The sequence below is a fragment of the Candoia aspera genome, chromosome 4 (genome assembly GCF_035149785.1).
Source record: "Candoia aspera isolate rCanAsp1 chromosome 4, rCanAsp1.hap2, whole genome shotgun sequence".
NCBI classification, from domain to species: Eukaryota; Metazoa; Chordata; class Lepidosauria; order Squamata; family Boidae; genus Candoia; species Candoia aspera.
Genome location: NC_086156.1, coordinates 95,177,697 through 95,189,088, shown reverse-complemented (window position 1 = coordinate 95,189,088; position 11,392 = coordinate 95,177,697).

Sequence of the window (11,392 nt, the reverse complement as noted above, 5' to 3'; positions counted from 1 at the left end):
AAAGTCTCCAAGAATAGACTAGGTTGAACTGAATCTCCACCTGTTGCTCGCATTCTGTTTATGACCTTAGAATAAAAATAATTCTGAGAGAACATTATGATAATGATCTCACTTGTCCCTAATCATTAAGAACAATATAAAATGAGACATTTAACTTGTCCATCAATACTCAGTACTCAAGCTTCTTAGTAGGAATCAAATGGCAATCAGGGCCTGGAAAAGAGCTAAATTAATAATAGTCATTTTGATATGCATTAGCAGGAAGGAAAATTGCAACCTTCAAATTTCAATTTCTCTATGGATTTAATGGCACACCAAGGGCAGAAGAAGTCAATAGTTATAATGTAAACTAAATTTAATGGGGGCTTATCTGTTTGTTTCATTAGTGATGCTGTCTGCTACTGAATCCTAGAGTGAATGATTATCTTAACCTTAGGCATAATCCAAAAGCGATTAAAATAAAAACTAACTAAAGTAAATAAGTACCAGAACCCTTGGTTTCACTGAATGCAGGGGAAAAAAAAAACACATAATCTGCATTACCTTTTTTAAAAGTTGAAGACACACCATTTGGCAAATTTTAACTGAAAAAACATGCATGCACAAACACACATAAATGTGTTTGCAAAGTTATAACTCACACACATATTTAAATATTAGTTTAAATATTTTGAAGCAAACCTCTGTTGTGCACTTTTAGAAGAGAGCCAAAGTTTGATTCCTCCATCAGCAAGCCATGAAAATTCAGACAGCAGCCCAATTTAGTTTGACAAAGTTTAACTGGTAACAGAGAGCCAATCTGGTGTAGTGGCATCAGGGTAGAAATGAGAGTTTCAGTCCTTGTTCTGCCAAATGTCCAAGCAGCGATCAGGCGCTCAAACAATTGGTTCTTTTAGATCCAGAGACAATAAGCACACCAGTGGATAAAGAAACTTTAAGCTTTATTATAAATTAAGCAAACAGAGTTAAACAGAAACATAGTTTAGGCAGATTAAACAAAAGCATAAAAAGCATAGCATGAAGAAAGAAATCATAACATAGCTAAGCAAGTTGATACCCAATCCCTTTTATGTTGCCAGGGGCCTCCTGGCCAAGGCAACAGAGATGCCTCTAGAGTGGCAAAATTGTTCTACAGCTCCCAGTTCACTGGATCTGTACAGAAGCTCCCAAAACCCCAAAAGCCAGCCCAGGGGTTTTATCCAAGTCTGGCCCTTAAACCTTGTGACCATGTTTGATAATTTTAGTTATAATAAGTTTTAGGATATTGTAGCTCTTAAATTTGATTTTTATATTATACCTTTTCAACTGTATTTATATCTTTCCACTGTGAGATGAGTGTGGAGTAAAAGAAATCAGCAAAACTTTCAGAGTGGATCGAGCAACTTGGGAAAAAGCAAGAACTGTTATGGAAATAGCCCAAGCTCTCTCTCTCCTTCAAAGTCTGTGAAACAACCAAAAATAGAAGAACTATTCAAACAAAAGAAACTGTAAGTAAAACAAAGTCTTCTCCTACTCCCCCCACAGCAGCTCTTGAATCATTTGAATGGGATTTTCAAACTGAGCTTGAAAAGAAACAGACCCTTCACTTTCTATTAGGGATGAGCTAAATGAAAATGGGAGCATCCCGGACTCTCACTTTGGGTCTCCGGAACAATTAGCTAGCTCACCCAATAATCTCAAGGGAAATAAAAATAAGTTTAAAAACAGGATACAAAAAAAGAATTTGGAGAGAGTCCCCTGGGAAAACACAACAGAATACATGGCAGAACAATGCCTTCTCACAGCCCAAACCGTTATCACATTGTCTGAGCAGTTGTCTGGTATTAAATACAATTTGAACATGCTGAAAAAAGATTTTGAAGCTTTCATTGTTAAACATGATGCTGGACTTACTGCCATTACTAAATCAAAGGCAGAAGCCATGTTAAAGCAAGTCATCCCTGATACACGCTCGGCTAAAGGGCAAGTCATTAAAGGGACACAAACTGATAAAAGCAAGCAATGTCCTAATGACAACAGTACTAATAAATCCCAACCCTCTGATAAGGCAAAAGGAGGTAATATATGTACCAAGTTCGCTGTGGGTTCAGCTGAGGAACTTTTCTGTAAGCAAGAACGCAGACTGCAAACATAGCAGGTTGCTCTCTATATCTCCCTGAATAAGGTCAACATGGGACGTTGGGACTCCAGGAGAGCAATTAAAATCTCATTAGGGCAACTCCTGCACTGTCATCATAGACTGATAGATCTAGATGCTACTGAATGGCTTCCTACAGTGCAAAATCAAAAATGGATTCTATTATCTTTCAAACAGCCTACCATCCCAGCTATGATATTTAAGATGAGATCTTACTTAGCATCTTTTCATTTTTTTTCCTACCAGAGTGTTCCGCAAGGTAACAGTTAATCCTTTATTTGGTGCTGTTGTACCTAGACATTATTCCCACACTAAAAGTGCAACAGAAGCTAGCAAGCTTCCCTCCCCTCATAAGACCTTGAAAAAGCAAGACAGTGGGAGTCAACCTCCTTCTCAAACAGACAGTGAGGCTGACTCCGCTGAAGCAGGCCTTATCAGTGCCTTTGGCTCTCTGCCCAGGAAGGAACAAGACAATATTATATACAAGCTGGAAAATCTTAAGAAAACCTTACTGGACACTATTGCAACCTCAGAACGTCTCATTGATCTTGCGTCTCCAACTACTGACACTAATTACCATCACTTGGTGGACAAAGATATAGAGGAAAAGCAACACCCAAACAACTGTTCCAGTCCACATGAAATAAATGGGGTTCAGTCCATACAAACAATTGAGGAGGCAGAAATTTCTATACCACAGACAGATGATGACCAGCACCTTGTTAAATGTGTTCCTTCAGAGAAAGATTCTCAGGAGCAGATACAGAATCTACATGAGATAAGCCAATCCTTCACTGAGGCTCGGCAGCCCACTTCTGGTTCTCCAGCTCAACATAATAATTTTACATCATTTGCTCATCAAAATCAAGCCTTATGACAGTTCTCAAATGCTGATGTAATCTCCCTTTTAACTTCGAACATCACAGGCTGGGCAGCACCATCAAAAGACCAATCTTTTTCTGATTACTTGTCACAAATTGATATTCTTTTTCTCCAGGAAACCTGGGCCACATCAGAGGTGGAGTTGATTATGCAGCTGATTCTGGATGAAAATCAGCCAATGCCATTCTAAAGTTTTTCTGAAGCAAGGTAAAGGTAAAGGTAAAGGTTTCCCTTGACGTAAAGTCCAGTCGTGTCCGACTCTAGGGGGCGGTGCTCATCTCCGTTTCTAAGCCATTAGAGCCGGCGTTGTCCGTAGACCTGTCTGTGGTCATGTGGCCAGCATGACGACGCAGAACGCCGTTACCTTCCCGCTGAAGCGGTACCTATTGATCTACTCACATTTGCATATTTTCGAACTGCTAGGTGAGCAGTTCCAAAGCAAAGGCGGACACTATATTCCAGCAGCTCTTAAGCTCTTCCAGGCAAAGTCATTAGCCCAGCTCCTTTATGGGTCCTGCGTTGGTGCTCCGACTTCAAGCATTACACCTCTGGAAAGAGTGCAGTCCAAATTTATTAGAGCAGTACTCCAAATGCCCAAATGTGTGACAAACGCTCAACTTTGATTGGAAGTCGGCATGATAAAAGTCGAGGCAAGAGTGTGTCTAGCCTCCTTGAACCTTTGACTAAAACTCAAGCATTATCCCCAAGATTTAGCACCACTCATTTTTCAAGATTACTTCCAATCTTCTTGGTTAAAGGATTTTGAATTTAGCCTCACAAAGCTAGGATTTTCTACAGATTCAATTCTTAGGATGGATTACGAACAGGCAAAACTGACCCTGAAGCAAAAGATAAAGGATATATAGAGAGAAATGGTTTACAGAGGGCCCCTCATTTCCTATCTTCAGAGCATAATAAATATATTGTCAATACTGCTAACTACCTTTCTCAACTTGAAATTCCTAGCCAGAGGAAAGCTTTCTCCCTAGCTCGAAGCCATGCACTCCCTTCTGCAGTCTTGGAAGGTAGATACAAAAAAATCCCAATAGCTGCAAGGCGGTGCCCTTGTAACAATGGAGAGATGAAACTAAAGACCATGTGCTTCTCCATTGTCCTCTTTATAAAGAGCTCAGGAGTAAACTAATATAACCTTTGAATAGTAAATACCCTAGATGGAAAGATATAGATTGCATGCAAATGTTACTTATAGATGAATATCAAACTGTCACGGCTCAAGTAGCCAGATTCTGGGCAGCTGCTATGAAGATACATCAGATTATGATTGGAAAAAAAGTAGTAATGTATCCCTTGTAATAACTTTGTGGTCTATATGTCACATTTTATATATGATATTTTACTCTTTTTATCACTCCTTTTAATATTTTACATATATTTTTATAGACACTCACATCGATAGAATATTAGCCATTATAATGCAAATTAATAAGATTGTTTTTAAACTTGATTAAGGGGCTCACTTACATTGTGATCCAAACATATTTTAACACTTAATTGGAACTTGTAAAATCAAATTTAAAATTATTTTAATTTTTGGCTAATAGCTAATCTGCATATTTTTATAGAACTGTATCTTGTACTGGTCAGTGACCATAATAAAATCAATTGAATTATGTGAACTATCTACTTCAGGATTTAAAACCTTACATTGCATGTACAGTTGCCAAATTCTGTGTTGCTACAATGAAAATAGGACAAATCCAGACAAAGAAATAACTCCCTACTTTAAAACATACTTTTAAATTTGAAATATTTTAATTGATACATTGTCAGGGGATATCTTCAGCAAAGGATCGTTACCTTGTCGTGGTGCTGGAGCTTGACCACCTCAATGATGCCATGAGCTAAACCGTGAAGGGCCACCCAAGACGGGAAGGTCATGAGAAGAGAGGTCAGTCTAAATGCGATCCCTGGAGAAGGTAATGGCAACCCACCCCAGTATTCTTGCCGTGAAAACTAAATGGATCAGTACAACCAGAGATATGTCGGTATACCATCGGAAGATGAGACCCCCAGGTCGGAAGATGGTCAAATTGCTACTGGGGAGGAACAGAGGATGAGTTCAACTAGCCCCAGACGTGATGATGCAGCTAGCTCAAAGCCAAAAGGATGACTAGCGGCCAACGGTGCTGGTGGTGAACGGCGAATTCGATGTTCTAAGGATCAACACACCATTGGAACCAGGAATGTAAGATCTATGAGCCAGGGCAAATTGGATGTGGTTATTGGTGAGATGTCAAGATTAAAGATAGACATTCTGGGCGTCAGTGAACTAAAATGGACTGGAATGGGCCACTTCACATCAAATGACCACCAGATCTACTACTGTGGACAAGAGGACCACAGAAGAAATGGAGTAGCCTTCATAATTAATTGTAAAGTGGCTAAAGCAGTGCTTGGATACAATCCAAAAAATGATAGAATGATCTCAATTCGAATTCAGGGCAAGCCATCTAACATCACAGTGATCCAAATATACGCCCCAACCACAGATGCTGAAGAAGCTGAAGTAGAGCAGTTCTATGAGGATCTGCAGCACCTACTGGACAACACGCCTAAAAGAGATGTTATTTTCATCACGGGAGACTGGAATGCTAAGGTGGGCAGTCAAATGACACCTGGAAGTACAGGTAAGCATGGCCTGGGAGACCAAAACGAAGCAGGAAATAGGCTGATAGAATTTTGCCAAGACAACTCAATGTGCACAACAATTACTCTCTTCCAGCAACCTAAGACACGGCTTTATACATGGACTTCCCCAGATGGACAACACCGATATCAGATTGACTACGTCCTTTGCAGCCAAAGGTGGCAGACATCTATACAGTCCGTAAAAAGAAGACCTGGAGCTGACTCTAGTTCAGAACACAAACTTCTCCTTGCACAATTTAGGATCAGACTAAAGAGATTAGGGAAGACCCACAGATCAGCTACATATGAGCTCACTAATATTCCTAAGGAATCTGCAGTGGAGGTGAAGAATAGATTTAAGGGACTGGACTTAGTTGACAGGGTCCCGGAAGAACTATGGACAGGAGTTCGCAACATTGTTCAAGAGGCGGCAACAAAATACATCCCAAAGAAAGAGAAAACCAAGAAGGCAAAATGGCTGTCTGCTGAGACACTAGAAGTAGCCCAAGAAAGAAGGAAAGCAAAAGGCAACAGTGATAGGGGGAGATATGCCCAATTAAATGCAAAATTCCAGAGGTTAGCCAGAAGAGATAAGGAATTATTTTTAAACAAGCAATGCGCGGAAGTGGAAGAAGACAATAGAATAGGAAGGACAAGAGACCTCTTCCAGAAAATTAGAAACATCGGAGGTAAATTCCAGGCCAAAATGGGGATGATCAAAAACAAAGATGGCAAGGACCTAACAGAAGAAAAAGAGATCAAGAGAAGGTGGCAAGAATATACGGAAGACCTGTATAGGAAGGATAACAATATCGGGGATTGCTCTGACAGTGTCGTCAGTGAGCTAGAGCCAGACATCCTGAAGAGTGAGGTTGAATGGGCCTTAAGAAGCATTGCTAATAACAAGACAGCAGGAGACAATGGCATCCCAACTGAACTGTTCAAAATCTTGCGAGATGATGCTTTCAAGCTAATGCATGCTATATGCCAGCAAATTTGGAAAACACAAGAATGGCCATCAGAGTGGAAGAAATCAACTTATATCCCCATACCAAAAAAGGGAAACACTAAAGAATGTTCAAACTATAGAACAGTGGCATTCATTTAACATGCCAGTAAGGTAATGCTCAAGATCCTGCAAGGTAGACTTCAGCAATTCATGGAGCGAGAATTGCCAGATGTACAAGCTGGGTTTAGAAAAGGCAGAGAAACTAGGGACCAAATTGCCAATATCCGATGGATAATGGAAAAAGCCAGGGAGTTTCAGAAAAACATCTATTTCTGTTTTATTGACTATTCTAAAGCCTTTGACTGTGTGGACCATAACAAATTGTGGCAAGTTCTTAGTGGTATGGGGATACCAAATCATCTTGTCTGCCTCCTGAAGAATCTGTATAATGACCAAGTAGCAACAGTAAGAACAGACCACGGAACAAGGGACTGGTTTAAGATTGGGAAAAGAGTACGGCAGGGCTGTATACTATTCAACTTGTATGCAGAACACATCATGCAACAAGCTGGGCTTGAGGAATCCAAGGCTGGAGTTAAAATCGCTGGAGGAAACATTAACAATCTCAGATATGCAGATGATACCACTTTGATGGCTGAAAGCGAAGAGGAACTGAGGAGCCTTATGATGAAGGTGAAAGAAGAAAGTGGAAAAGCTGGCTTGCAGCTAAACCTGAAAAAAAACAAGATTATGGCAACCAGCTTGATTGATAACTGGCAAATAGAGGGAGAAAATGTAGAAGCAGTGAAAGGCTTTGTATTTCTAGGTGCGAAGATTACTGCAGATGCTTACTGCAGTCAGGAAATCAGAAGACACTTAATCCTTGGGAGAAGAACAATGACAAATCTCGATAAAATAGTTAAGAGCAGAGACATCACACTGACAACAAAGGTCTGCATAGTTGAAGCAATGGTGTTCCCCGTAGTAACATATGGCTGCGAGAGCTGGACCATAAGGAAGGTTGAGAGAAGGAAGATCGATGCTTTTGAACTGTGGTGTTGGAGGAAAATTCTGAGAGTGCCTTGGACTGCAAAAAGATCAAACCAGTCCAAACTCCAGGAAATAGAGCCAGACTGCTCACTTGAGGGAATGATATTAAAGGCAAAACTGAAATACTTTGGTCACATAATGAGAAGACAGGACACCCTGGAGGAGATGCTGTTGCTAGGGAGAGTGGAAGGCAAAAGGAAGAGGGGCCGACCAAGGGCAAGGTGGATGGATGATATTCCAGAGGTGACAGACTCATCCCTGGGGGAGGTGGGGGTGTTGACAACGGACAGGAAGGTCTGGCGTGGGCTGGTCCATGAAGTCACGAAGAGTTGGAAGCGACTAAATGAATAAACAACAACAACAACAGAGGATATATATTTTCACCTTTATTTTATAATTTCTTACCGTATAATTTCTAATGTTTTAGGCTCACCCCATAAGGTAACAAAGGCATTAATACAGTAATGGCAGAGTGAATGCTGTATTATTATGTGGTATATTCTGTTAGTGTCCTGACTCCCAGGAAACACTCTGAGACAGGGAACTGGTCTCTAATGTTTATTGCTAGTACATAACTGTATGGACATTAAGCTGAATGACTTTAATGCCTATCATATTCATATATATTCACTAGAGCCAGTATGGTCTAGAGGTTAAGGCAACGGGCTAGAAACCAGGAGGCTGTGAGTTCTGTCTTAGGCATGAAAGCCATCTGAGTGACCTTGGGCCAGTCACTCTCAGCCCAACCCACCTCACAGGGTTGCTGTTGTGGGGTAAATAGGAGGAGGAGTGTCCTGACTCCCAGGAAACACTCTCAGACAGGGAACTGGTCTCTAATGTTTATTGCTAGTACATAACTGTAATCCTAACAAATTGAACAAACGTGGGAAAACCCAGCCATATAAACTCTGCAGGTTAAGGCGGTCCAAATCTGTGCCTCTTGGAATGGCTCACCAATTCCTCAGTGCTACGCATGCACTTTACAGCCTGGATGGGAGCCCCCTGCTCGCCATCCTTACTCATGACAGTTAGTTTGTAGTTTATTATTGTATTTCTATTGGTACTTTGTTTTTTCTTTTAAATTTTGCTGGTCCTTGACTGCAACTAATAAAATACTCGTTACTAGACAGCCTGTGACGTGGTGAATCTTTCCCTTTAGACCTCAGCAAAGGACATCAGTCAGGTAAAGAATTACTTGTTATGTAAATACTGGTGGAGCAATCAGTACTCTAAAAATGTGAATTGTAAATAGAAATATAAATTATTTACATTTTTCAATCTTTGCATTAATGCCACCTTGACAACAACCAGTTGAAATGTGTATTACCATGGTAACTGCTGCTACTACAAATCTTCTGAAGTTTTTTTCAGATCTAGAATTTGGTTGCAATTCCATTCTATCATAATGGAGTGTGAAAAAGTACTTAGAAGTTTTACCCATCTGGTCATGTAGGGAGTTCTGGAGGTGTGTATTCCCTTTTCCAGGAGAACAGAAAACATGATAAACACTTGTTCATGAAGCAAAGCAAGACATGCCTTTCAGGGCAAGATGCTTACATATGTTTCCTGGAGATAAAATAGTGGTGCCAGCTTAGATTAGCAGTGACAGACCAATCTCATGGATGTTTCAAAAGTTTCCAAAGAAAATCATGGGAAAAAAGTCATCTTAGCAGTTAGACATGCTACTGAAATAATCCTGGGCCTTCCCTTTATCTGACAAGTCAGGAAGCAAAATAGCTGCTGCCTTCCAGAACATCTTCCATATAGGACATGCTCCCAAAAATTACACACAGATGCTGATAAAGAATTCTTAACCAATCTTCTGAAGAAATTTTAGCAGTGTTCCCCTCTTTGTACCATAGAGAAACCAAGTCTTCTGTTATAGAGAAGTTAACCATTTCCTGAAAATATTATTTTACAGCTAGACATATTCTATTAAAATGGGTCAGAGAAGTTCAGTAGAACACCTTTGATATGGTAGGGTTTCACATCGCCTTACCCAGCAACAGGTCACCAGTAGCTTTTTTCCAAAACAAAAGTGCCAGCTTTACTATATAATTAGCAAGTTCCCTGGATCTTCCTGGGTCATGGAAGTAGAACTAGTAGAGAAGTAATACCCACATAGCTGGAACACATTAACTTCAGTTGATTATCTTGAAATTGCTAACAAGAGAAAGAGGTGGAGTTTTTCTTTGAAAAGCAGGCACTATATCAGCATCCAACAGCTGCTGGAAGACATGAACAGCCTTATAATGGGCACCAAGGATGCCCTAAAGTGTCCCTGCAGTATGATCTGGTGGTTTGAAAAATTAATCTTTAAGGGAATGAACCACATTCTATTCCAGCTGGAGAAGGACTTGGGTGTGTATTAGGGCCCTTCTCCAGATTATGTACCAAAAAAATTCCTCATTACCAGAGGATTCAACACCTTATGTTTATGCAGCCATTATAGAGCACCAGATAGTTGGAGAGTTTTGTGCCATTACTGGTTGTGTGTCTGTGTGAAGGCAAGGTAATGTTTTCATTGTGGTGACTTATAACTTAGCCCACTACATCTCAGTCAGCAAACAGTACATTGATACCATTGCTATAGAAATCACAATTGACCAAAACATAAACAACCAGATTTATCAAGGGAAGATAGTAGTTAAGTTTCATTTTAGGCCTCAGAAAATGAAAGGTAGTTGTGTTTAAGGAGCATGGGAGTCCTCCAGACTCCATAGCATTCTTTGGGTGCAAAGCTTGTAGTGGTCTTGCTGGCTTCTGAGAAACCCGTCATGTACAGGACAGGATAGGAGAATTGTTCTGCGGACTTTTTCAAAAACAATGCCCTTCCTTGAACCCCAAAAAGGTACCTAGAGAATCCAACATGGCATGGATAGATAAGAATTTTTATGGTATACTAGAATGAAGCCACATGCTAGTGCTTTGAACTTATTTTCCATTTTTTTTATTCCTTACATCCTGTATACCTCCTATTTCATGGGATGTAGACCACACTATGTTGGCATGCAAAGCAGTCTGAACATCCATACTTGTGCAAAACAGCACAAGAACAAATGGGGCAAAACTGGGCTTTGATTGCATTAGTGGCATCCTGGCTAAATTGTAGTAAACCTGATCAGTAGCATATTTACATTTAGCATGGATTGTTATACAGTATATGGTTTAAGTACACTTAAAACTGGTAATTGATACTATGCCTTGATCTACCAAAGTCATGATGGGTGGAAAAGGTAAATATCTATGGCCCATCTGGTAACACCCATGGAATATGGGAGACTGTAACTTGACTTGCAAGAACAGAAAAAGAGGAAGGAATGAAGGAAGGAAGGAAGGAAGGAAGGAAGGATTGTGCATTGGCGAAACTTATGCTTTAAATTTTGTATTCTTTGTGGACTAATGAATAATGTGCTTGTATCTTTACAAATTAAATTATTCTGTCTTATTTATGACTCATGAGAAGCATCTCATCCTGAAATGAACAAAGTGACAGAAATATACCTACAAACTTAAAAAACAAACAAACAGGTAACATGTTAGAAATGAAGGGAAGAAATATCTGTTGTTACAATTTTTATATATTCATTTGTAAGTGTAGGTCTCTAAATATCTACAATATATGTTTAATACAGCTCTACAACATGCTGCCTGGACCTCTTCTTATCACCTCATCCAGAAATGAGCCTCTTTTGAGTCCCAAACCTGACTTCAGTCTTTTTTCT